This window comes from Loxodonta africana, chromosome 9 (genome assembly GCF_030014295.1).
Source record: "Loxodonta africana isolate mLoxAfr1 chromosome 9, mLoxAfr1.hap2, whole genome shotgun sequence".
NCBI lineage: Eukaryota > Metazoa > Chordata > Mammalia > Proboscidea > Elephantidae > Loxodonta > Loxodonta africana.
In genome coordinates, this window is record NC_087350.1 from 109,223,914 (window position 1) to 109,251,912 (window position 27,999).

The window sequence follows — 27,999 nt, forward strand, 5'->3', positions numbered from 1 at the left end:
GCCTTGATGTCTGCTATCTCACCAGAGCAGCAAGGGTCTTATCTAGGATGTGAATTTCATTGGAAAGCTGGCTGTCCTGAAAAAGAGAGAAGGGAGGAGAAAAAAAACCCCTAGACTCAGAGGACTAAAGGCATTTTCCTCTGTGAACAGTTCAGATTAACTCATCAACAATAGGAACATTTCATGATCGGCAGATGGCACTCTACCCGATGCCTACATTTCTCATTTTTTAGAGATGGCCTACCCAGCCAATGTGACTGCTTGCCATGTTGTTGTTGTGTGCCATCGAGGACACGGTAGAACGCCTCATAAGGTTTCCTAGGCTGTAATCTTTATGGTAGCAGATCTCCAAGTCTTTTCTCCCTCGGAGCTTAGCAGCTGAGCACTTAACCATTGTGCCACTGGGGCTCCTCCCTCTTGCCATAGTGGTACGGATATTCACGGTGGTTCTAGGACATGTGCTTGTCATGGTAGGGCCACATACACTGCTAGCCACTAGTGGCCAAGGAAGAAAATTATGGATGACAACTCCCTTCTTTTTCTCTTTTAGACTTTTGGTATCTGTTGATATTTATTGAAATAGAAACACTGTCACAACGTGATAACGAGAGTCAAAGAAACCCCTTCTGCCACCAAGTACACTCACAATGGAGGAGACACTAACTGTGCCCTGTCCTGCATGGAAGAGTCATCAGCAGCTATAGGCAACCTCCCACACACCTACCCCACCTCCTCCCCTCTGACCAGAATTGTCCTCAGCAGGTTGAAGAAAATCAGTTCAATTCCTCTTGTCTTCTGTTGGGACACCTACGGCAAATGAATACTTCTTCCTCTGACCTAACCACTGGGGCTAGGTCAGATCTCACAGGTAAAGGGCACAGCCCTCCAGACTGCCAATCTGGCCCAAGACTTCAGATACCAGTCACAAGCTTGGGGCCCCCGTGGCACCCTCACTTTGACCTGCTAGCTATAAATTCAAGGGTTTCCTTTATTCTCTCAGGATGCCAGCTGTCAACTTAGAAGTCTCCATGGGCCCCCTCACTTCTGACTTGCTGGCTCCCTCTAATCCCTTGGGTTTAGCAATTCACTGGACCAACTCATGGAACTCAGGAAAGTGCTATACTTATGATCACGGTTTTATTATTGCAAAAAAAGATACAAATAAAGAGACACAGAAGGTGAGATCTGGTAGGGTCCACAATATGGAGTTTCTGTGTGCCAAAAAAAGGGATATGTCACCCTCCTAAGTATCAATGCCCTTCTCCAACCAGGAAACTTATGAAGATTCAGTGTCCAGAGCTTTTATATCGGATGCCATTACGTAGGTATGACACATTCTTTGCCCACGTGGTTTATCTCAATCTCCAGCCCTCTGAGGTCGGGCCGACAGCATATGGTGGGTCTTTCTGGTTTGGCCAGTCCCCACCCAAGAGTCACCTCATTAGTATAAACTCTCAGGTCTGGAGCTGTCTTCCATAACCCAGGCACTATAATCACTGGGGAAATTCTAAGGTCTTAGAAGTTACTCTCAGGAACCAAGGACAATGACCAAATTCTTTGAGTAAAATTAACTGTAAATCCAACAAAGGTGTACAAGCTAAATCCCCCAAAACTACTTCATATGTGACTTGAAGGATTCAGAGATTAAGTCTGCTAAAATATCTATTTTGTATCATAATTATGTGATCCCCAACTGTCACTGCTAAGCCTGAGTTTGGCATTGAATTTGCCATTTATGATGTGTCACTCCAGACTTCCTGGATTTGGTTTCAAACCCCTCACACTAAAATCCCCTGATAACATTCTATCCTCCCTACGAAATTATAAAGAGCTGAGAATACCTAGGTATCACTTATATGCTGCTGCATGTTGTCCAAGTCAATTATGTATCAACTCAATACATAAGAAACCATAATACATAATACATACCAATTCTGACTACCTGATCTTACAGGTGAGGAAACCGAGGCACAGAGTAGTTAAGTAATTTGTCTAAGATTTCTTAGCTAGTAACTGGCCAACCAGGCTTCAAACACAGCACCTTGGCTCTAGACTGAGTTCTTTACCACTTTCAATACTGCCCCTTGAGGCTTGCACCTACGTGTTATCTTTTTATTCCTTGCTCCTAGTATGAGGCCTGGAGCTTAAGAACATGGGATAAATGATGTTGAATCAGGGATGACAACCAATGCGGGGTCTCCCCACATTATTCATCATGCAGTGTAGATGCTCTGCTGATATGGTCCTTGAAGTTTACTAACTGCTATGATCTTCTCTCAGGCTGACCCTGTGGTCTTTTTATTACCACAACCTGTACTCCTCTTTCTTGTCGATTGACTCCTTCCTGGGATTATCAACAAAGCAAAAGTGATAACAGCGCTGTGATCATATCTCTGCCTACTAATCTGTTCCTCACTCTGATTTATCTCTTCCCATCCCACTTTCTATCTCTAAATGAAATGTGAGCCCTCTATGTACTAAACAAGGGAAAAAAAAAAACAAAAAACAAAAAACATGAGCACCTATCCATGCTATATTATATGGCAAAGAGGGCTGGTTGGGAAAAGTCTTTCTTGTGTAGTTCAGTTTAAGTTTTGCTCAGTCATAATCTTCAGGAATGTCGCTGGCTAAAGAAATAATTACTATCATAGTGCAAGCCTACTTCTGGACTAATCCTCATCCAGTGGAATAAGTCAGTTCCTTTTGCTTCCTAATATTCTGACCTCATTTCAGAAACAAAAATGTTTCCTATCCTCCTTAGTATACATATTTTGGAAACCAATAGAAGCAAAAGAAATAGAAACGTGCCTTCTATACATTCCTGGAATATAACTGAGTGCTAATAGTTCCAATTTTGGGAAGGCAATGATCTAATTCTTGGAGTAGATAATCAGAGAACCTAGAGGCCAAGCACTTCTCCTAATCAGGAGGTTATTGTGAAATGAAGAGGAGGCTTGAGTTTTATCACTGGTCCAAAAAGTGAATCTTGAGCTCCCAGCTGAGTTTGGTGCTGAAGATTGAACAATGAATAAGAAACCTCCTGGCTTCAAGGAGCTCATAATCCATCAAAGGAGACAGACTTCATTTCTCAATGTGTTACTTCCTGTAATAAGACTCCATACAACATGTTACATGAGCAAACACATGCAGGACCAGCCAAAAAATTTATAGGGTCCAGGGCAAAATGAAAATGTGGGTCCCCTTGCTCATAAATTATTAAGAATTCCAAAATGCATTAAACCAAATGGGGGGTCTTTGGGTCACATACCGATGAAGTGGACCCTGAACACACAGAAGAGGGAATGGGCTAGGGCATGGGGCATTGAGAAGTTTTCAAAAGGAGATGACACTGGAGTTGGCCTTTGTAGGATAAGTAAGAGTCTGGCAGATGGGGAAGGAGGGAAGGGCATTCTGGACAAGAACAGAGAGTTAGCAAGATAAGAAGGCAGGGTATGTGAGAGAAGGTAGTCTGTCTGTTTCGGGGAGGATGTGGCTACATAATGTGTACCTAGAGTCTGGAGTCTGGGACTTAGGGATGCTGGGAGATGTAACTACAGAAGAGATTAAAGCCAGGTTGTCAAGGACTTTATGAATGAACCCAGAAAAGCACCAGGCAAATCAGAGCTCTAATTATACTTTCACCACCTGCTGCTTGTGAACTCTTGGGTGAGTGATAGCATCTCTGACCTTCAGTTGCTTCATCTGAAACTGGCGAGTTCCTATCCTGGCTCAGCCACTAGCTGTGAGATCTTAAGCAAGTGCTTTTCCATCTCTGAACCTCAGATTTTCCATAAGTAAAATGAGAGGCTATGGACTGAAGCCTCTCCAAACTGGGCTCTGAGGAGTTACCTCAGAGGATATTAGGGAGAAAGGTGAGGGTCCAGAAGGCTTCAGCCCTTCTTGTCACCACACCCTTCGAATAGAGCAGGTCCTTTTTTATCAATGTTATATATGTGTGTGGGTAAATATATAGATATATATAGATACACATATGAATGCACATATGATATAAAAAAACATACAATACATAGCTATGTATATGTATATAATGTACGTTCTATAGCAAACACATGTTATATAACAAATAATATATATAGTATATATATTATTTATTCAACGAAGTGCCTCAGTTTCTACACCTGTAAAAATGGGGATATTAATAATACCTAACATGTATGAATCCATGTAATAGAATGAAATTGTTGACAACTTTGACATCTTCAGTCCAAGTCTTGTCTACTTTGGGCATGTCATCAGGAAAGACTAATCTCTAGAAAAGGACATGTTTGCTAGAGTAGGGGGCCAATAAAAATGAGAGAAACTTTCAGTGAGATGGACTGACATGACAGCTACCACAATGTACTCAAACATACCAACAATCATGAAGATGGCACAGGACCAGGCAATGTTTCATTCTGCTATACGTAAGGTCGTCATGAGTCAGAGATGACTTGATAGCAACTAACAACAACTTGTATGAAGATAAATCTCTAAAATATATATAATGTACCTAAAAAAGTGCCAGTGCGTGAATAAGTATGGCTAAGTCTTAGCTCTTACTCTTTATTAACCAGAGCCGAAGCTCCAAAAGACAGGAATATGTGTCTTTTGTTCTCTGTTGTCTTCCCAGCACCTAGAACAGGGCTTGGCCCTTAGTGGATGCTCATTATATTTACTGAATAAATGAAGGAACAGGGTCTCCTATACACTAGTTTCTAGGCTAATGCTTGGGAAATAAAGGTAACAAAACAAATACGGGCCCGGCTCTTGTGGGTATTAAACATATAAACACCGAATTAAGGCTCAATTGGAATTTATGCTAAGCGCTTTATTATGATTACACATAAGATTTAGCTTGGATAGTTTCCTCTCTGCTAAAAGTCTGAAACTTTTAGAAGTGAATGGTCTCATCTGCCTCTCAAAGTCAAAAATTTTCCAATTTTTTAACATGTTGGGAGCCAGGCAGAGACTGGGAATGAGCAAAGTCTTAGAAGGTAGCAGGAGCTAACCTAGCTGAGAATTTGGGCAACTGCAAACAGAGAGTAAGAATGAATGTTCTATGAAACTCACTTTTCCATATTAGGCTGTTGTTGTTAGTTGCCATCGAGTCAGCCCTGACTCATGGCAAGCGCATGCACAATGGAACAAAATGCTCCCTAGTCCTATGCCATCCCTATGATGGGTTGCAGGTTGGATCATTTTGATCCATAGAGTTTTCATCCATGGATTTTTCAGAAGTAGATCTCCAGGCCTTTCTTCCTAGTCCATTTTAGTCTGGAAGTTCCACTGAAATCTGTTCAGCCTCAAAGCAACACACAAGACTCCACTGACAGGCAGGTGGTAGGTACGCATGAGATATATTGGCTGGGAATTGAACCTGGATTCCTCACGTGGAAGGCAAGAATTCTACCACTGAACCACCTAGGCCACATTCCTTATATTCCCACCACGGGTACCACGAGAAGTGAAAAAGGGAGAAGAGATGGGCCCTGTCATCAAGGAATTTACCATTGATTGGAAAAGACAGGATCAAGACACATTCATAAAAAAAGCAGCAGGATCTTTCCTCTACCAACAACTGGTATAAGCACAGATATTCCCAAGGGAGCAATGTGAATAGACTGGGCTTGCTCTGGGGTGGTATGAGAAACAGCTGAATTTGTCGAAGAGATTCTGTGGTGGCTGAAGATCAGATTGGAACAATTGGTAAACTTGCAAGACTTCCTGTTTGAGGCCAACAATATAAACAGGTTTGAGCGGGAGGTAGATGGGTTAATAGCAGCGCTTTGAACCAGTTTGTTCTGGTTTGACCCCCCAACCTCCAACCCACCCCACCTCCATCCCCCACCCCCACCCCCCACCCCTTGATAATTTGCATTTCTGCCCCAGATATACTGAGTCAGAATCTACATTTTAACAAGATCCCCCAGGTGATTCTTAGGTACATGTATACACAAGATGTATACGTAAGAATATAGATGTATACATGAGAATCACCTGGGGATCTTGCTAAAACGTAGATTCTAATTCAGTATATCTGGGGTGGAAATGCAAATTCTCATCGGGGGTTGAACCTTAATGAACCAGTTTGAGGCTCTGGTTAGCAGGATCATGTCAGAAAGCTACCACTCTGGGTGGCTGAATGAGTTAGTAAACATGCCCAAGGACACTTCCTGTTACTCAGATGTTTTCACAGCAACAGCATTTTTTTGAACCCACGAAGCTTAACAGTACAACTATATCTGTTTGCTTATATTGATGCTGCAGTAATCATTTAAACCTACAAAGTCAAGGAAAAGAAAAGCCAAGGCTTCCAAGGCAATCCTAAGTCACCCACAGTGCTCATACATGTTCATTCGGCTTCTAAGTGGATTGCTTGTTACATGGCATGTGCAGTATGTAAGAGTTTTCTTAGAATTAGTTTAAATTGTCCTTAATAGGAAATATGTCACGCAATAGTCTTATTCTCCAAATGAAGATTTTACTCCACAGCGCCCAGCCTATGTTATTAAACCCAAAATTAAAGAACATGCGAGAATTAACATTTTATTATTCCTGCTGGTTCTATTTTGTGGTGCCTGCATTTGGGGTAGGGAGAATATGTTAGCTTCTCAAGGAATCATTTGAGTAATGTTATCATTCTAGCAATTTAGAATTCTTATCTTCTTTAAACTGTGTAATTGTATACTAAACAAGGTAGGCGAAAACGCTTTTTTGCTCACATTTTTTCCAATGCAGAGATGGTGATGAAAATAGGGAAAATTTATGTCTGCCACATTGGCAGTCATTTCATATTTACTTGGGCTGAGACTGAAATCAAATCGGAGGCTCCTTATCCAGGTCTGTGTTGTTATCTAAATAGCTATGTGTGAGCAAATCAGATGCAGATGTTTCCATTATCACTGTGTGTGTTAGCTCTGATATATGAGGTTCTAACTTCATCTACTGATCCTTCTTTGTGTCCAACTTTCACATTCCAATTACCAGTAATTATCAATGCACCTTGACTGCATATTTGATCAATTTCAGAGTGCAGAAGTTGGTAAAATCTTTGATTTCTTCATCTTTGGCATTAGTGATTGGTATGTAAATTTGATAATAGCTGCTGTTATGGATTAAATTGTGTCCCTCAAAAATGTATGTCAATTTAGCTAGGCTATGATTCCCAATATTGTGTGGTTGTCCTCCAATTTATGATCTGAAGTGTTGTAAATCCTAACCTCTATGATGGTAATGAGGCAGGACACAATCTACAGGGTTAGGCTTTATCTTGAGTCAATCTCTTTTGAGATATAAAAGAAAGAAGTTAGCAGAGAAGAGAGGGACCTCATATCACCAAGAAAGAACAGCCAGGAGAAGAGTACATCCTTTAGACCTGGGGTCCCTGCACTGAGAAACTCCTAGACCCAAGGGAAGATTGATGACAAGGACCTTCCCCCAGAGACAACAGAGAGAAAAAGCCTTTCCCTAGAGCTGGCACCCTGAATTTAAACTTCAAGCCTCCTAGACTACAAGGAAATAAATTTCTGTTTGTTAAAGTCATATTAACTGCTCTTCCTTGTAGGCATATGGACATTAACTTATTACTGACAGTATTGTATATCAGGATAGATCTTGAAATGTTCTTTTTGATGATGATTGTGATGCTTTTCCTTTTCAATTTGTAATTCCTAGCATAGTAGACCATATTAGTGTCTGACTAAAAATGGCCAACACCAGTCCATTTCACCAGCTCACTAATGCCTAGTATACTGACAACCAAGTGTTCCATTTTATTTCTGACAACTTCCAATTTTCCTTGATTCATACTTCTTACATTCCGTGTTCCAATTATTAATGGATATTTGCAGCTGTTTCTTCTCATTTTGGGTGGTACCACATCAGCAAATGAAGGTCCTGAAAGCTTTACTGCATCCACATCATTAAGGTCAACTCATGCGACCTTAATTATGCTTACGTGGAAACTGTACATAGACTAACAAGCAGTTGTTTGAACAGAACAAGAATACTGCATGGCTTAAAATTAAGGAAAGTATGTGTCAGGGTTGTATCCTTTCACCATACTTATTCTATCTGTGTGCTGAGCAAATAATTCAAGAAGCTGGACTATATGAAGAACACAGCATCAGGAATGAAGGAAAATTCATTACCACCCTGCGATATACAGGTGACACAACCTTGCTTGCAGAAAGTGAAGAGGACTTGAAGCACTTGCTGATGAAGGTCAAAGACCACAGACTTCAGTATGGATTACACCTCAACATAAAGAAAACAAAAATCTTCACAACTGGACTAATAAGCAACTTCATGATAAACAAAGAAAATACTGCAATTATCAAGGATTGCATTTTACTTGGATCCACAATTAATGGCCATGGAAGCAGTAGTCATGAAATCAAATGATGTATTGCATTGGACAAATCTGCTTCAAAAGATGTCTTTAAAGTACTAAAAAGCAAAGATGTCACCTTTAGGACTAAGGTGCACCTGATCCAAGCCACGATATTTTCAATCACCTCATATGCATGTGAAAGCTGGACAATGAATAAGGAAGACCAAAGAAGAATTGATGCATTTGAATTCTGGTGCTGGTAAAAAAAAATATTGAATATACCATGAACTGAGAGAAGAATGAACAAATCTGTCTTGGAAGAAGTACAGTCAGACTGCTCCTTAGAAGTGAGGATGGTGAGACTTCATCTCATGTACCTTGGACATGTTATCAGGAGGGACCAGTCATTGCAGAAGGACATCATCCTTGGTAAAGTAGAGGGTCAGCAAAAAAGAGGGAGACCCTCAACAAGATGGATTGACAGAGGGGCTGCAACAGTGGGCTCAAAAATTGCAAAGATTGTGAGGATGGCACAGGACCAAGCAGTGTTTCATTTTGCTGTACACAGGGTCACTATGAGTCAGAACCTACTCGAGGGCACCAAACAACAACAGCTTCATCTACACTAGCTTTATCAAAGCTGTTATTTTCGGTTTTGTGTATCTGCTATACCTGGGCAAGAGATTCTGTTCTTATTAACTTCTCAACTAGTAACAGCAAAGGGAAAATTTAATAAAAGGAATCAAGGAAACACATTTTTTATATGGTCTTTGTTAATAGACAAGCCCACTGCCTGTTAAGGAACTAAGGGGATAACATACAAAGAATTCATAGAAGCAGCAGGAGTTTATTTTGTTCATACCATACAAGTCTCAAATACCAAAATGCCAAACTGGGGACTACTTATATTTCCATTTTTTCTTTCCAGGACTGTTGTCAATTTATAACTAACAACCTTACCTTCCAGTTAGCAAGCAGGGAAAAGTATATAATGCAAATACGTTTTTGCCACCCAGCTTTACAAGTTCTATTTGACCTTAACTTTGCAAGCAGAAATACACACATCTGCCAACAGTTATGGCATCAGCCAGGGTTCTTGTTTGTAAGCCTCAAACTGATTTTGGGTATTTTAATCAAGGAAAAGGGGTTTTCCTGAAGGAGCACAGCAAACATAAGAATCTTTCAACAGGAGGCATCTAGCAAGGACACCCCTACCACTGTTGCTGGTCATCCACAGCTGTTGTAAGAATTTGCCAAGGGCTCAAAGTCCCCGGTAGGGGGTCCAGCTGGCAGGTCTTGTGACTGCTTGTGCCCTGCTAAGAAGGCGTGAGGAGGAGCATCTGCACTGTTTAGGTTCCATAATGGAACAAAGGACACTATCTTCCAATGACACGATAGTAATGGAGTGTTATTTCCCAAATGGGAAAGAGGACTGCATACTGGAGACCCCCCAAAATGACAAAGGTCTGCTATAATGACCTCTTTATTATTTATTTTACTTAAAAATAACAGATTATAAACATATTGTTACTTCTTTAAAAAAACATAAAATTGAACATTTTTGTGTCTTGGTATCTGTTATGCTTTACCTTTAGGACTCATTTTATACCCACTTGGAAGATAAAATTAGAGGAAGTTTTCATCTTTAACAGAATGTCCATACCATTTATCAGATCTATAAGTAATTTAATTGTCTTACTTTCTTTGTTAATTCCAAGTTCCGTGAAGATCATAAGCATTTCAAAACGGACGACTGTCTCATGAATACCCAACAAATCTAGTGTGGCTGGCTTCCTGAAAGTCATTGTCAGCCCTCTTCTCCTTTGCACATTCCAGTATAGAGGCTGGAAATACAAATACAGGTAGTCTCTGACTTATGGCGGGGCTCCATTCCAAAGGCTTTGTCATACTCAGTTCTGATGTACGTCAAATACTTCATTTATTTTTTAATTTTTATTTTATTGCCTCTTATTATCAGTGTCAAGGAGCCCTGATAGTGCAGTGGTTAAATAAATGCTTGGGTGCTAACTGAAAGGTTGACAGTATGGACCCACCAGACATTCCACAGGAGAAAGATGTGGCAGTCTGCTTCCGTAAAGATTAAAACCTAGCCAAACCCATTGCGGTCGAGTTAATTACGACTTATAATGATGCTATAAGACAGAGTAGAACAGCCCCATAGGGTTTCAAGGAGCGACTGGTGGGTTTGAACTACTGACCATTTGGTTAGCAGCCAAGCTCTTAACCACTGCACCACCGGGGCTCCTCCGTAAAGATTACAGCCTTGAAAACCCTATAGGGCAGTTCTACTCTGTTCTATAGGGTTGCTATGAGTCGGAATCAACTCGATGGCAATGGATTATTACCAGTATCTTTATAAATCTGGTCTTTGTCTTTGGGGGTTGGCATGAGAATGATAAAATCAGCAAATTATGCACTTCAACATTGTATGTAGTATGTATTACTAAAAATAAGATGTTAAAAAAAAAAAAGCATGGCCATAAGTGTGGTTTGTCCGGACTCGAATAGCTCATAACTCAAAAACCTTGTAAATCAGGGACTACCTGAACTCAATTTCCCAGCCTCTTTTAGAGAGGAGCTTATATGTAACTCACTCCAGCTTATCACACATATGCAGGATTCAACCAGAGAAGCTTCTAAATATGTTTTTTTTTGTTTTCTGAAGTTAAAGTATTGATGCATTTCAAGCAATGCTTCTCACTCGCTCCTCCTTTCTACCTTGAACATGGTCACGATACCTAGAACTGAAATGAAAAGGCTAGCCATAAGGGAAATGCCAAGAGAATTGAGAAATATTGGCCCAACATCTCAATTCTGACATGGTCAGAACTATAGAAACCTACACCCAGAAAAAGACTTTTTGCTATTGTGTTAGGCTAGATTACCTAGAGAAGCAAAACCAGTAAATTTTATAAATACGTATATATAGAAAGAGAGAGATCAAGGAAATGGCTTACACGGTTGTAGAGGCTGGAATGTCCCAAGTCTGTAGATCAAGATAGAGGCTTCTCCTGACTCAAGTAGTCGCAGGGGCTGTCTAACCCAAGATCAGCAGGTTGGTGAGCAGGGCTCTTGTTCACGGGCTGTGAAGATCGATAAATCCCAAGATTGGCAGGCAAGACTGCAAGGCTTCTCCTAATTCATGTAGCTGCAGGGGCTTGCAAACTCAAGATTGGCAGGTCAGAGAGCAGTGATCTTGCTCACAGGCTGCAAAGATTGATGAATCCCAAGACTGTCAAGCAAGACCGCAGGTAAGCTGCTAGCTCAAGTCCAAAGAACCAGAGGTCAGAGGAACAGGAGCCAGCTGCAGGATCCAGAATGAGCAAAAGCCCTAGAGCCTTGCCAGAATGTTTGCTTATATTTGGATGCAGTCCACATGCCCAAAGAAACTCCCTTTCAACTGATTGGCTGGCTACTCACAGCAGATTCTATCGTGGGGGTGATCACATATTGAATCTCAACAGAGGAGTGATCACAACATTATATGACTGCCAAAACAGTGAGAATCACAGCCCAGCCAAGTTGACACACAGTCTTAACCACCACAGCTATGGAGTAAAATAAACCCCTTCTTTTCTTTGGGATCAGTGTAAATCAGGTTTGTTGTGATTTACAGTTAAAAGCATTCCTACGTGGTTTCAACAATTCACATGCATTGATAACTGGACTTCTCAAATAGCAATACTGCTCCCATCTATTGAGCATTGACTTGGACTAGCACCATGGAATATGAGCTACAAACCATATTCTCAGGAGAAAAATAGTGGTGGCAAATAGATGCATAAAGTGGCAAACAGAGGTAAGGGCTAAAATGGAGTTATGTTCACTGATCTGTAACGACACAGGTTAGGACGTAAAAATTTTTGTCCGGTCTATTAGGACTACATCCAGTAGAATGGAATAATCTGGTAAAAGATCAAATTGTGACCTATTGACCAAAACTGGAATATTTAGTGTTTTATGACAAATATTATAATAATTTATCATTTATAATGAACAATAAAATTATTATATGGGACATTTTACATAATTATCTCATGTCATCCTAAAAATTGGAATAACGTGGGTATAAATAATTGGGCGTGGGAAATAGAACCTCAAAGAGTCTAGATCAAGGTTGATTGACTTGGCACTATTGAAATTTGAGGCTGGATAATTCTTTGCCGTGGGTGGCTGTCCTGAGCACTGTAGGAAGTTTAACAGCATCCCTACCCTTTAGCCACTAGATGCCTGTAGTACCCCTCTCCAGTTGTGACAACCAAAAATGTTTCCCGACATAGCCAAATGTCCCTGGTGTGTGTGTGTGTGTGCGCGCGCACGCGCACACACAACTGCTCCCCATTGAGAACCACTGGTCTAGGTGACTTGTACAAAGTCACTAAGAAAGTGTGAGAAAACGAAAGCTAAGACTAAGGCCCAGGCTACCTGAATTCCCGTTCTGTGCTTTCTTCCTTGGAGAATTTGGACAAAGAGAGAAGATTAGCTGATTACTAAAACCACTTCAATTCATAGGTAGCACTTTACCGATAGAAAATCAAATCAACAAGTATTAAACCCAACAGATGAAAAGTATTTTGTGAAGAGCCATGAGGGAAATTGTAATAATGTATCACCTATTTCATGACCCCATTTCTCATAATCTCTGCAACTAAGCCAACTAGACCAGACTCTGAGGCCAAACTCATTCCTAATGGGAGAAATTTAAAGAACCATCTGCCAGTAGAGCACAATCACAGATTAATTTTGTCTTTGTTTATGTTATGGTCTAGTTCATGGGTTGGCAAACTTTTTTCTTGTAAAGGGCCAAACAGTAAATATTTTTGGCTTTACAGGACATATGGCCTCTGTCACAACAACTCAACTCTGCCATTGTAGTTGGAAGGCAGCCATAGATAATATGTAAATAAGCAATGGAGCTTTGTTCCAATAAAACTTTATTTACAAAAACAGGCTGCAGATTGGATTTGGCCTGTGGGCTATAGTTTGGCAACCCCTACTCTAGCTCAGGAAACCCTGGTGGCATAGTGGTTAAGTGCTATGGCTGTTAACCAAAGGGTCAGCAGTTCAAATCCACCAGGTGCTCCTTGGAAACTCTATGGGGCAGTTCTATTCTGTCCTCTAGGGTCGCTATAAGTAGGAATCGACTCAACAGCACTGGGTTTGATTTTTTGGTTACTCTAGTTCAATGAACTATGTTCTTTCTTTCTTTTTTTTGTCATTTTTTTTTCTATTCATTCTAGTACCCAAATTTCACTCCACAAGCTCACAGGCACAGGAAATATAACTTTCTTTACTTTTCTATAATGGACCAACTTTAGTTTGAAGTTGGCTTTCTCATGGGTGGGAAAAATGAAATCTCAGCCAATTTATATTAATCTCATCTTATTCATATTACATTCAGAATTATCTCATTGTTTTTTCTCTGTCAATTCAGGATTCGTCCTCCCTTCCTTGGGTCGTGTCTATGTTTTGGAAGCTTCTTGGAGTGCCATGCATCAGCGGGAGCTAGCAAGTGGCCCCTGCTTTCATCTGCCCACGGGCATTAACATCCCATCTGGCTCCTGGTTGCTGATCTGCTCTGCATTCCACTCTCTAGGCTGCCAGGCCTTGCAAACCACTGCTTTCTGGGCTGTGTTCACAGTGCTCTTGGCTGCATGGTGAAAATTCTGAGGATTGTCACACCATGCAGAGAACACAGGCACTTTGTGAGGCTACTTTATGTTCAGAATCTTTCCAATCACCTTAACCCCACTCTGTGGCACAGAGCTCATATCTAAGTTTGGCTGCCCCTTCAAAGTCCAATTAGGGAGCAAGACACAGATCAACCTACCATCACATCTCCCAGACTTATCTGGGATTCTAAAGTCCCCAGTCTCTAAACTCAGACTAGTTGTGGTCAGAACAGACACAGCACGTTCTCATGGACACTAACGTGCCTAAAATTCTCCTTTCCTCTGCTTTAACTACTTCATCCCTCCTAGAGAACTAAGTTGTGCCTGACACAAGCCATGGTATTTTCAATCTGCTTATATGCATGTGAAAGCTGGACAATGAATAAGGAAGACCGAAGAAGCATTGATGCCTCTGAATTGTGGTGGTGGTAAAGAACACTGAATATATCACAGACTTGCAGAAGAACAAACAAAACTGTCTGGGAAGAAGTACAGCAAGATTTTTCCTTAGAAGTGAGGATGGCAAAACTTCATTTCACATACTTTGGATATGTTATCAGAAGGGATCAGTCCCCAGAGAAGGACATCATGCTTGGTAAAAGTCAGCAATAAAGAAGACCCCCGATGGGATGGACTGACACAGTGGCTACAACAACGGGCTCAAATATAGCGCTGACCGTGAGGATGGTGCAGAACTGGGTAGTGTTTTGTTTTGTTGTACACAGAGTTGCAATGAGTTGGAATGGACTTAAGGGCACCTAATAGCAACAGAGAAATTTAACCGTGCTGGGGAGATATGTGGGGAACAGGAGACAGAAAAAAACTAGATCTTGCCAACTTTCTTTCTGACCTATTGCTTAGTGAATAAACTTTACGCCCTGTGTCATTCACCACCATGGATTCTGAAACCTAAACCCAAGGCTTTTGAGACGTATAACTCTTTCCCTCTTACACCACTATCTCTGCCACAATATTCAAATGTTTATTTTGATGCTCAAAAGCCGAGCATTGGCTCTTTTATGCTATTGTCATTTTCTTTTGTAATACCTCAGTGAAGAGCCCTGGAGAGGAGAAACACATTGATTAACAGATTAAAGTGCTACCTTGCTATACCAGTTATAGTCAGTGCACACCTGCCTCACTCCTCTTGCTCAACTTCCACCTTGAAAGTCTTTCTGGAAGGCTGGTCTTATGCCCTGGACTACCTCCTGCTGCTGTTCAGACAATCCTGACATCCTTCTCTTCCCCATTGCAGCTGTGGTCCCACTGCTGACTAATTTTCCCAGATAAGCAGACGTGAAAAAGGGTTTCTGCCCTTTAAGTGCTATGGCTGCTAACCAAAAGGTTGGCAGTTCGAATCCGCCGAGCGCTCCTTGGAAACTCTAGGAGGCAGTTCTACTTTGTCCTATAGGGTCGTTATCAGTTGGAATCAACTCAACGGCAGTGGGTTTTTGGGTTTTGGCCCTTGAAGAAATTATGGGCATTACAGATTCTGAAACTTTCCCCCAAAACAAATTTTCTTTTTTTCTTACAAACCTGGACATCCTCAGAACCCCTGGATGAAAAAGGAAATGTTTAGTATGTCAATCTCTACCTTGTACACATGCAGGAGAAGCCCTGGTGGCACAGTGGTTAAGTGCTTGGCTGCCAACCAAAAGGTTGGTGGTTTGAACTCACACAGAGGCTCTATGGGAGAAAGACCTGGCTACCTGCTCCCATAAAGATTACAGCCTAGGAATCCCCACGGGGCAGTTCTACTCTATCCCATAGGGTTGCTGTGAGTCAGAATTGACTCAATGGCACCCAACAAAAACAACACATTAAGGTGTTTCTAAGGTAAAAATAGGCAAGAAATTAAAACTAACCCCGCTTTGTGCCTTTATGTGTACCCAAATATGGTTTCATTGTAGATACTGGACACTGCACACAAGAAAGGCTGCCTACCTTTCCGTGCATTTTTTCTTCTTTCATTTTCTTGTCTAATAACTATTTATTGAACACTTACTGTGTGCCAGGCACTAATCTACGCACTGGGGATAGATACATTAGTGAACAAAACCAAAAATAAAATTCACCACTCTCATGAAATGTACATTCTAATGTGGGAAATAATTACTACCACTTAAATGGTGATTATTATGTCTGAGGCATTGATCTAACTCTTAAAATAGCCTGAGAAGACAGTTACTCTTATTACTATTCTCATTTTATGGCTAATGTTTATTAATTTGTCCAAGAATTTATAGCTAGGAAGAGGTAGAGCGAAAACTTGAACCCAGATAGGCTACCTCCAGAGTTCACGCTCTTAGTATAACACCTCTAGAGATGGTATAGCACCTCTAGAGATGGTACAACAGTTAAGCTCTTGGCTGCTAACCAAATGGTTGGTGGTTCAAACCCACCCAGTAGCTCCACAGGAGAAAGACCCGGTGATTTGTTTCTGTAAAGATTAAACTAAAACCAAACCCACTGCTGTTGAGTTGATTCCAACTCATAACAACCCTACGGGACAAGAGTAGAGATGCCCCATAGGGTTTCCAAGGAGCGGCTGGTGGATTTGAACTGCCAACCTTTTGGTTAGCAGTTAAGCTCTTAACCACTGTACCTCCAGGGTTCCTCATAATGATTGCAGCCTAGAAAACCCTATGGGGCTGTTGTACTCTGTCACATGGGGCACTATTGTCAGAATTGATTCAACGGTACCCAACTCATATGAGTAAATTATAGAGTATTTTAGAAAGCAATGATTTCTATGTTTAAAAATTAAATAGATAAAAGGGATAGAGTATGCTGGGGGAGACTGCAATCTTACACAGGGCATTTAGGGAAGACTTAACTAATATGTGGCATTTGAACAACGACTTGCAGGCGGTGAGGGAGCAAGAGACGGAAACGTTTAGAATAAGTGTGTTGAAGCAGAGAGAACACATTGCAGAGAAAACACATTACCGTTCACAGGTGCCGTACTGCATGCGACTTTATACTGAGTGGATCACATCTGTCTATCAAAAACACCCATCTTTGAGCTCCAGTATTACTTTGGCAAAATACAAAGCTTTCATAAATGATCTCCCATGTCTTCTTTCTAATGATTTCAAACTAGCATTTTCATAATTTTCCATTCCACAATTAAATAGATTGATGAGACTAAGAAATATTAAAACAGAAAACAATAAAAGAAGTGGATTACTATCATTCCCCAATATTTCTGATGATGTAGTGTAAGCAACTGATAAATGTTGTTGTCAGTGGCCATTGAGTTGACTCTGACTCATGGCAACCGTACGTATAGCAGATCAAAATGCTGTCCACGCCTGTGCCATTTTCATGATCATTGGTATGTTTGAGTTCATTGCTGCAGCTATTATGTTAATCAATCTCACTGAAGGTTTCCCTTGCTTTTGTTGACCCTCTACTTTGCCAAACATGATGTCCTTTCCTAGTGATTAGTCTTTCCTGGTGATGTGTCTAAAAGTAAGCAAGACGAAGTCTCACCATCCTCGCCTCTAAGGAGCATTCTGTCTGTATTGCTCCTAAGACTGATTTGTTTCTTCTTCTGGTAATCCATGATATAGCCAATATTCTTCAGCAACACTGCAGTTTGAACTTACCAATTTTTGCTGTTTTCCTTTTTCATTATCTAACTACCACATGCATATGAGGCGATTGAAAAGACCGTGGCTTGGGTCAGGTGCACCTTAGTCATCAAAGTAACATCTTTGTTTATTAAGACTTTGAAGAGGTTTTTTGCAGCAATAAGCAATAAGATGTTAAACGAAAAATAAGAACAAGCCCTGATTTTAATATATGTTCCTTTTGAGATCAGAATTTTCTTTTTTTAGATTTTAAATTTTCTTCGAAATCTGTAAACACCATGTTTGAGTGGCATGAATACTCTTCTTGGCAATACAGACACCCAGCTAAAGGTAAACTCAAAAGACTCATATCTGTCCCAGAAAGAGAAAAAATTCACAGAGCTAGTCTTGGCTACACCTAACTTGGTGTCTGTTGTTGCTTTTACTTTGCCCTAGACTTCTCCAAACTCTTCACTGACCAGGTGATATTGTTCCCGATTTACAGGAATTAGAGATTAAACAGCTGGCAACAGAGGTTGCCCAGCCAGCTCCTGGCAGAGCTGATGTGCTTTCTCATGAATGCCTGGCTGCCTGGCTCGCCTCTGTAACAGATGGCTTGTTGCTAAGGACAAAGTTCTTTATTTTCTTTCAAGTTTTCCTTGGGTCGTATAAAGAATGGGGATCCTGGGAGCCCGGTATTTGCCCTCCTCAGTCCTGGAAGACATTCATCAAAGTCTAACGAGAAGAGATCTCAGACTCAGAATCAAGAGAATGGGACACAAATCCTAGCTTTTTCACTGACTAGTGGTGCGATTTATAAAATGAACTTTCTATTCTCGCCAAGCCTTAATGTCCTTTTTTTAAAAAATGAACACAATAAATACGTCTCCTACAGCTTTCACAGGGCAGTTGCAAAAAAAAAAGTGCAATAGTGCATTAAAGTGCATCAAAAATTATCAATGAGAATTATCAATAAAAGGGTTTATTTTTACCCTGCCTTATTTTTCCCACCTTTTTCAAATTCACAAATAAATCTCAAGATTTTCCTAGCCTGTTTATTGTCTTATCTAACTTCTTATACTTCCCTAGCTTCATCTGTCTTGTTTCCCTAAATGTACTATATGCATTACTTTCTTTCCAAACTTTTTTTTGGGTTTACAGAACAAACTAGTTTCTCATCAAATAGTACACATATTGTTCTATGACATTGGTTAATAACCCCATGACATGTCAACACTCTCCCTTCTCAAGCCTGGGTTCCCTATGACCAGCTTTCCTGTTCCCTCCTGCCTTCCAGTCCCTGCCCCAGGGCTGGTGTGCCCCTTTGGCTTGTTTTGTTCCATGGGCCTGTTCAATCTTTGGCTGAAGTATGAACCTTAGGGGTGACCTCATTACTGAGCTGGAAGGGTGTCCATGGGCCATACTCTAACGGTTTCTCCAGTGTCTGTCAGGCCAGCAAGTCTGGTCTTTCTTTTTGAATTAGATAAACTAACTTATTTTTAAATTATTATTATTTTTTCAAATCGATTCCCTTAGAATTAGAGTTTTGCTGATTCTTTTCCTCTGCTATCTCTTCATGTCTACAGTTCCTTTGTATATATTCTCCTCTGACATTGGTCAGTGTTCCCTTTGATATAGTACATGGTCCCTCAGCAGTCAACTAGATTTCATCCAAGTGTTTGACTATACCTGTTTGGCCACACTGCTCCCATCTGCCCGGACCAAAGGAAAAAACCCAAGTGCCTGGTTCTCAGGAACAGAAGGAATACTTAGGCATATGGGTGAAGTTATGGAATCCCTGCTGAGTAAGGTTAAAAAAGTGGGAGGGAAGGGGGTGCCTAAAAAGAAGCGGTGACTGAGGAGACCAAAGAAAATGATGCTGTTGTGAATTAGGTGGAAAGTCATGCCACAAACTCTTCAAGGAGGCTGAAGTTTTCTTACGTTTTTCCCTATTTTACCTGTTATCATATCATATTAATAACTTTTCTTAGAAATATAATTTTGTCTCAAAACATATAAAGATTGAGTTGAGATACAAATTTCTCCTCTGACAGGTGACTTGGTATCTTTGGAGGCTAAACTGATGTTAATTCTTCTTTCGTTGCCATTTAGTCTCTACTGTGTCTCCTGTCTTTATTCTGTCTACCCTATTTCCCCTAATTCCTTATTCTTTTTACAATTTTTTTTTTTTTTTTTGCCAGAGATATTCTGCCTGTTTATTCTCTTACCGTCTCCTAGGCTGTGATCTGCTTGAAGTCAAGGGCTTTATTTTATGCAGTATTTTTGTTCCCAGCTTGATTTACTAATGTAAGTCCTCAATCCATTGATAAATGAATTTCTCAGTCTTCACTTTGTCTTGTATGGCCTCACCCTTCCCTCACTAGATAACATCTAATACCAGTGAAACAGTTGAGGGATTAACTACTTCTACTTCTAAACTTCAGTGGTTTCAAACCAGGGACTTTAGGGCTTGTGAGATTATGGGAAAAAAAGAAAAGAAAACCAATGTCCTATAAAGCCCTGGTGCCATAGTAGTTAAGAGCTCAGCTGCCAACCAAAAGGTCTGCAGTTCAAATCCACCAGCTGCTCCCTGGAAATCCTATGGGGCAGTTTTACTCCGTCCTATCAGTTGGCTATAAGTCGGAATCGACTCGAAGGCAATGAGTAGTGAGAAATCATGGCCACATCTTGTGGCAAATGTCTCCAGAAGCAGATACTGAGACAGAGTTTAGAGTGCGAGATGTTTCTTAGGGATCAACATCCATGAAAGTTAGGGGGAGGGAGAACAGTTAGACAAAGATGTTGAGCTATGATTTAAAAAAAAAATGCTGTCTCCCACTTTGAAGAGTGGCATTTGGGGTCTTAAATGCTAGCAAGCAGCCATCTAAGATGCATCAATTGGTTTCAACCCACCTGGATCAAAGGAGAATGAAGAACACCAAGGACACAAGGTGATTATGAGCCCAAGAGACAGAAAGGGCCACATGAACCAAAGACAACATCATCCTGAGGCCAGAAGAACTAGATGGTCTCTGGCTACAACTAATGACTGCCTTGACTGGGAACAAAACAGAAAACCCCCAAGAAAGTAGGAGAGCAGTGGGATGCAGACCCCAAATTCTCCTAAAAAGACCAGACTTAATGGTCTGACTGAGACTAGAAGGATCCCAGTGGTCATGGTCCCCAGACTTTCTGTTGGTCCAGGACAGGAACCATTCCTGAAGCCAACTCTTCAGACAGGGATTAGACTGGACAAGGGGTTGGAGAGGGATGCTGGTGAGGAACGAGCTTCTTGGATCGGGTAGACACTTGAGACTATGTTGGCATCTCCTGCCTGGAGGGGAGATGAGAGGGTAGAGGGGGTTAGAAGCTGGCGAAATGGACACAAAAAGAGAGAGTGGAGGGAGAGAGTGGGCTATCTCATTATGGGGACAGTAATTGGGAGTGTGTAGCAAGGTGTATATGCGTTTTTGTGTGAGACACTGACTTGATCTGTAAACTTTCAATTAAAGCACAATAAAAATTATATTAAAAAAATGCTGTCATGTTAATTCTGACAACTCATACTGACCCTACAGTACACAGTAGAATTGCCCCATAGGGTTTCCAAGGCTGTAATTTTTACAGAAGCAGAACATCACATCTTTCTCCCATGGAGTGGTTGATGGGTTCAAACAACTGACCTTTTGGTTAGCAGGGGAACGCTTAACCACTGCACCACCAGGGCTCCTTCAAACTATGATAGGTCCTACAACCTCAGTCAACAGGTGATAGGGTGGGGATGGGGAGCAGATATTGGATGTCAGAGATGTCCCAAGTTGAGTGCAAATGGCTTAATCTTTGTGCTCCTCCCCCCGTCCCCACACTCAGTCACCAGGTATGGGCTGTGACCTTAGGTGAGGGGTCACTCTGCAGCTGAGGCCCATCCTAAAGAAGCTGACAGTTGGAGGCTGTCTGCTGACTACCCTCCCGCCACTAGGTAACAAGCTTTTCCTTGAAGGGGAATCTGCGGCACATTTTCTCATCTACCACTTATCAGAATTTTAGTTATTTCTATAGGCTAAAAAGTACAGAAGCTGCAAGTTAGCCTTGAAGATCTTAGTTCTAGAGAGTACGCCACTGAGCTATTTTGAGTCTATAGGAAAGTAACCAAGCTGTTCTCTGTGGTTATTCCCTTTAGAGCTCGCTCTGCCTTCTTCATCCAAAGCTCAGTTGTCCCTTCCTTACAGAGGGTTATAAACAAGTGGTTAAAGCCAAACCTTGTCCTTTTTCCAATTGCTTAAGGCAATTAGTGGATCTGTTGCATCTGTAGTTGGGGGAAAGGCTGACATTACATGGAGCGATAAAATGACCAGCCAAGTAATTTCTGTGATCAGAGCCACTATCCTCATATCTGAGATATTAACGAAGGATCAGGGGTCATGTACGAGCCTGAATGGGTATCTGCAGTTAGCTGTGCTAACAATAAATAAATGACATAACAGTTAATCAAAGAGACTTTGCACTTACTGACAAATCTATGAGAAAGCAGTTAGAAGCCATGGCAATATGGATTCCTCTTCTCTTTTGTCCTCTCCCTGATCATTTGCCCCTCTCTCCACACCATCATCTTGTCTCTTCCCAGTTGTTTAGACACTTCTGATATCTACAAGCTTATTCTCCTTGGGGAAGAAAAAAGGGGGGTGGGAAGAATTGACTGTAATTGATTACATGAACTGTACAGCAAGTCGCATTTGTGAAAATCTGCAGCTATTCCCAGCCGTCTCTGAGGCTTTGTGTGGTTTCCTGGGAAGGACAGGCCCTGGCTGCAATGTTGATTTCTTTTCTCCTGGGGATTCACATATGTACTGACATACCTCACTACGACTCAAGCAGAAATATCACAAAGAGTGATTAAAACCTAACCTGAAAGCATTGCCAGAGCACCTGAACACAGAGGGCATCAAGAGATTTTTTGTTTTCCTAACTTTTTTTTCAGACCTGGGTAAATTACGGCTGGGATTTCAAGAATCATAACGAGGGTGTCCAAGTGGCATCTATTTCAGTGTTTGCTTAGGCCCCTAGAAATTGGGAGAAGTTGAGAGCAGTGCTATTTGACTTCTTTAGGTGCAAAATCTTGGTGACGGAGGTCATCTCGAACAATGTCCTTTAGTCTGAGTTAGAATTTTTGAGGACAGTTTTGATTCATCCTAACTTTAATAACTGAAATCAATACTTGGTGTGTTACTAACAGATGTAATCCGTAATTTGAGTCTGTACTATAAAGGTTTGATTTTCTGGAGCATATAAGTGTGTGTGTGTGCACAGGTACATAAGAGTGTTGGTGCACGAAGGAGGGAGGTATCACACTTTACTTGGCATTGTTGTTGTTGTCAGCTGCGATCCAGTTCGTTCTGACTCATAGTGACCCTATGTACAATAGAATGAAATACTGCCTGGTCTTACATCATCCTCAAAATTGTTGCTATGTTTGAGCCCATTGTTGCAGCCACTGTGTCAATCCCTGTTGTGAAGGGTCTTCCTCTTTTTTGCTGACCCTCTACCTTAACAAGTATGATGGATTAAATTGTGTACCCCCCCCTCAAAATATCTGTCAGCTTGGTTAGGCCATGATTCCCAGTATTGTGCGGTTGTCCTCGATTTTGTGATTGTAATTTTATGTTAAGAGGATTAGGGTGGGATTGTAACACCCTTACTAAGGTCACATCCCTGATCCAATGTAAAGGAAGCTTCCCTGGGGGTGTGGTCTGCACCACCTTTTATCTTAGGAGAAATAAAAGGAAAGGGAAGCAAGCAAAGACTGGGGGACCTCATACCACCAAGAAAGCAGTGCCTTGAGCACAGCATGTCCTTTGGACCCAGGGTTCCTGTGCAGAGAAGCTCCTATCCCAGGGCAAGATTGATGAGAAGGACTTTCCTCCAGAGCCGACAGAGAGAGAAAGCCTTCCCCTAGAGCCGATGCCCTGAATTTGGACTTCTGTTTTAGCAGCACTAGATGACTATCAGGCGGGACTGGTCCCGTCTGATAACATCTTCAAAGTACATGAGACAAAGTCTTACCATCATTGCTTCTAAGGAGCATTCTGGCTGTACTTCTACTGAGACAGACTTGTTGATTCTTCTGACAGTTGCTGGTATATTCTTCACCATAATTCAAAGGCATCAATTATTCTTTGGTCTTCCTTATTCATTGTCCAGTTTTTGAGCATGCAAGGCAATTGAAAATATCAGGTGCACCTTAGTCCTCAAAGTGACATCTTTGCTTTTCAATGCTTTTGCAGCAGATTTGCCCAACATAATATGTGATTTGATTCCTTGACAGCTGCTTCTGTGGGCATTGATTGCGGATCCAAGTAAAATGAAATCCTTAACAACTTCAATTTTTTCTCCTTTTATCATGACGTTGCTTATTGGTCCAGTTGCAAGGATTTTGTTTTCTTTAGGTTGAGGTATAATCCATACTGAAGGCTGTGGTCTTTGATCTTCATCTGTAAGTGCTTCAAACCCTTTTCACTTTCAGCAAGCAAGGTTGTTTCATCTGCACAATGCAGGCTGTTAATGAGTCTTCCTCCAATCTTCTTCATACAATCCAGCTTCTTGGATTATTTGCTTAGCATACAGATTGAATAAGTATGGTGAAAGGATAGAATCCTGACACATGCCTTTCCAGATTTTAAATTAAGCAGTATCCCCTTGTTCTGTTCGAATGACTGACTCTTGGTCTATCTATAGGTTTCTCATGAGCACAATGGAGTGTTCTGGAATTCCCATTCTTCACAATGTTATCAACCACACCATTGAATGCCTTTGCATAGTCAATAAAACACAGGTAAACTTCTTTCTGACATTCTCTGCTTTCCGTCAAGACCCATCTGACATCATCTATGACATCTCTCATCTACATTCTCTTCTGAATCCGGCTTGAATTTCTGACAGTTCCCTGTTAATGTACTGCTGCAACCACTTTTGAATGATCTTCAGCAAAATTTTGCTTGCATGTGATATTAATGATATTGTTCAATAATTTCCACATTCTGTTGTATCATCTTTCTTTAGAAAAGGCACAAATATGGATCTCTTCCAGTCAGTTGGCCAGGTAGCTGTCTTCCAAATTTCTTGGCATAGATGACTGAGCACTGGCAGTGTTGCATCTCTTTGTAGAAACATCTCAATTGATATTGTCAATTCCTGGAGCCTTGTTTTTTGCCAACACCTTCAGTGCAGCTTGGACTTCATCATTCAGTGCTATTGGTTCTTGATCATATGCTACCTCCTGAAATGGTTGAATGCTGTTTGGTACAGTGACTCCGTGTATTCCTTCCATCTTCTTTTGATGCTTTCTGTGCTATTTAATATTTTTCCTGTAGAATCCTTCAATACTGCAACTCGAGGCTTGAATTTTTTCTTCAGTTCTTTCAGCTTAAGAAATGCTGAGCGTCTTCCTCCCTTTTGGTTTTCTAACTCCAGTTCTTTGCACACTTCATCATAATACTTTGCTTGGTCTTCTTGAGCTGCCTTTCGAAATCTGTTCTCTCTTTTACTGCATCATTTCTTCCATTTGTTTTTGGTTATTCTACAGTCAAGAGCAAGTTTCAGAGTATCTTCTGACATTAATTTTGGTCTTTTCTTTCTTTCCTGTCTTTTTAATGACCTTTTGCTTCCTTTGTATATGATTTGCTTGATGTCATCCCAGAACCCATCTGGTCTTTGGTCGTTAGTGTTCAGTACGTCAAATCTATTCTCGAGATTGTCTCTAAATTCACGTGGGATATTCTCAAGGTTGTACTTGAACTCTCGTGGAGTTTTTTAATTTTCCTGTTCTTCAACTCGAACTTGCGTATGAGTAAATGAAGGTCTGTTCTGCAGTTAGCCCCTGGCCTTGTTCTGACTGATTATATTAAGCTTTTGCATTGTCTCTTTCCACAAATGTGGCCTATTTGTTTCTTGCATATTCCATCCAGCGAGGCCCACATGTGTAAAAAAGGAAAAAACAAAACAAAACAAACAAACCCATTGCCGTGGAGTTAATTCTGACTCATAGCAACCCTATAGCAACCCTATAGCCGCCATTTATGTTGCTGAAAAAAAGGTATTTACAATGAATAAGTCGTTGGTCTTGCAAAAATCTATCATGTGATCTCTGGCCTCCTCTCTATCACCAAGGCCATATTTTCCAACTACCAATTCTTCTTCTTTGTTTCCAACTTTTTTTTAACCCACGCAAGTTTTTATTGGTATATATATTTAAATTTGTCCATTACTTTTTCTTTTTAATTGCCTTATGTTTCTAAATTGTAGCAAAAAATATGTATAGCAAAACATTTGCCAATTCATCACTTTTTACATATGCAATTCAGTGGCACTAATTATGTTCATCATATTGTATAACCATCACTACTATCCTCTATGGGAGTTTTTAAAGCCGTGAACTAATGTTGATAAGAATTGTATCTTGAATGATGAAAATGTGTATGTAATACGCAATTATTTTTGTTTTGTCATTAAAGCCATCAGATATATGTTGGAGTAATTTTTCACCTGAGTGTATGACAGAAAATCCCTAAATCAATCTATAAATCAAATCATCTTTATTGACATTGTTAGTCTAGAAGAAAGTAGTAGCATAGAGAGCAGTCATAGCAAGGATGGTTAGTCTATACTTCTAAATGGGAGGAGGTCATTTTAAAGTTGTTCACTGGCAGAATTTTCCACCAATGTTAGTAAAGATGGTATGCTAATTTAGAAAAGACAGCAACAAGTTAAGCAATTTTTTTTTTTCCACTCTTCAATATCTGTGTAAGAGAAAAATCCTGAAGCTGATAGAGGTTTCTGATGCCAGGAAACCATTAAACGTGAGGATATATTTTGCAATCAGAGTGATTTAGCTCATGGTAATTGGCACATGTATGATTATAACTTGCATTCCAGTTACTTAACCAAAAACGTTCTTTTCTTTTTTTTTTAATAATTTTTATTGAGCTTTAAGTGAATGTTTACAAATCAAGTCAGTCTGTCACATATAAGCTTATATACACCTTACTCCATACTCCCACTTACTCTCCCCCTAACGAGTCAGCCCTTCCAGTCTCTTCTTTCATGACAATTTTGCCAGTTTCTAACCCTCTCTACCCTCCTATCTCCCCTCCAGACAGGAGATGCCAACACAGTCTCAAGTGTCCACCTGATACAAGTAGCTCACTCTTCGTCAGCATCTCTCTCTAACCCATTGTCCAGTCCCTTTCATGTCTGATGAGTTGTCTTCAGGAATGGTTCCTGTCCTGGGCCAACAGAAGGTTTGGGGACCATGACCGCCACCGGGATTCCTCTAGTCTCAGTCAGACCATTAAGTCTGGTCTTTTTATGAGAATTTGGGGTCTGCATCCCACTGATCTGCTCCCTCAGGGGTTCTCCGTTGTGTTCCCTGTCAGGACAGTCGTCGGTTGTGGCCGGGCACCATCTAGTTCTTCTGGTCTCAGGATGATATAAGTCTCTGGTTCATGTGGCCCTTTCTGTCTCTTGGGCTCATAGTTGTCGTGTGACCTTGGTGTTCTTCATTCTCCTTTGATCCAGGTGGGTTGAGACCCATTGATGCATCTTAGATGGCCGCTTGTTAGCATTTAAGACCCCAGACGCCACATTTCAAAGTGGGATGCAGAATGTTTTCGTAATAGTTTTATTTTGCCAATTGACTTAGAAGTCCCCTTAAGCCATACTCCCCAAACCCAGAAACATTCTTGATCAGGTTGGATGTACTATGAGTAGAAGATATCTTTTCCCAAGAAATAAGATGGAGAGTCTTTGGAGAATGACCTTACTGAACTGGTAAGTTAGCCTTCTTGAGATTTTGGTGATATTCTCAGTTCTTCCATAATTCTTTTTTTTTTGGTTTCTCAGTGCTCTGGCCATTTTCTGGTAAGTCATGGTCTTCTAGTTGTCTTTTCTTTTTCCCAAAATTCCGCAAGTCTTCCTTTGTTTTTTGATACACACTGAAAGATACCTTTGGTTTTATCTACCCACTGAATACAAGATGCCACCTCAAGGTTACACAGGCATTCATGAAGGTATTCAAACCTTCTTCCTGTCATTAGAGTTCTCCAGTTATAGACTGGTTCCTCTGTAGACAACATTCAATAGCAGTTGGAGTTTCCTCTGACATGAGGGCAATGGTTGATGAAAGCCAGGTAATTTTTGTAATCTGGGGAGTACTGAAGATTGCCAGTTGAATGTTGCCTCAGTACCTTAAAGGCATCTTCAAATGTTTGACCCAGTTTGTCTTGTTCAATAAAAGTCATGCTTCATTAATAAATTGAGAATGCTGTCCATCAAAGTCCCACCTAGCATCCACATGTACCAGGTAGAAATAATCTTCCCCTTCTCTGAAACCACATCCACATCTCCT

General features: G+C 40.8%; 1 pseudogene; it reads right to left on the reverse strand.

Annotated features, from left to right (window-relative positions):
- Nucleotides 1–13: 13 nt before the first annotated feature.
- LOC111749878 (transcription factor Spi-C-like) lies at nucleotides 14–27,999 on the reverse strand (annotated as a pseudogene).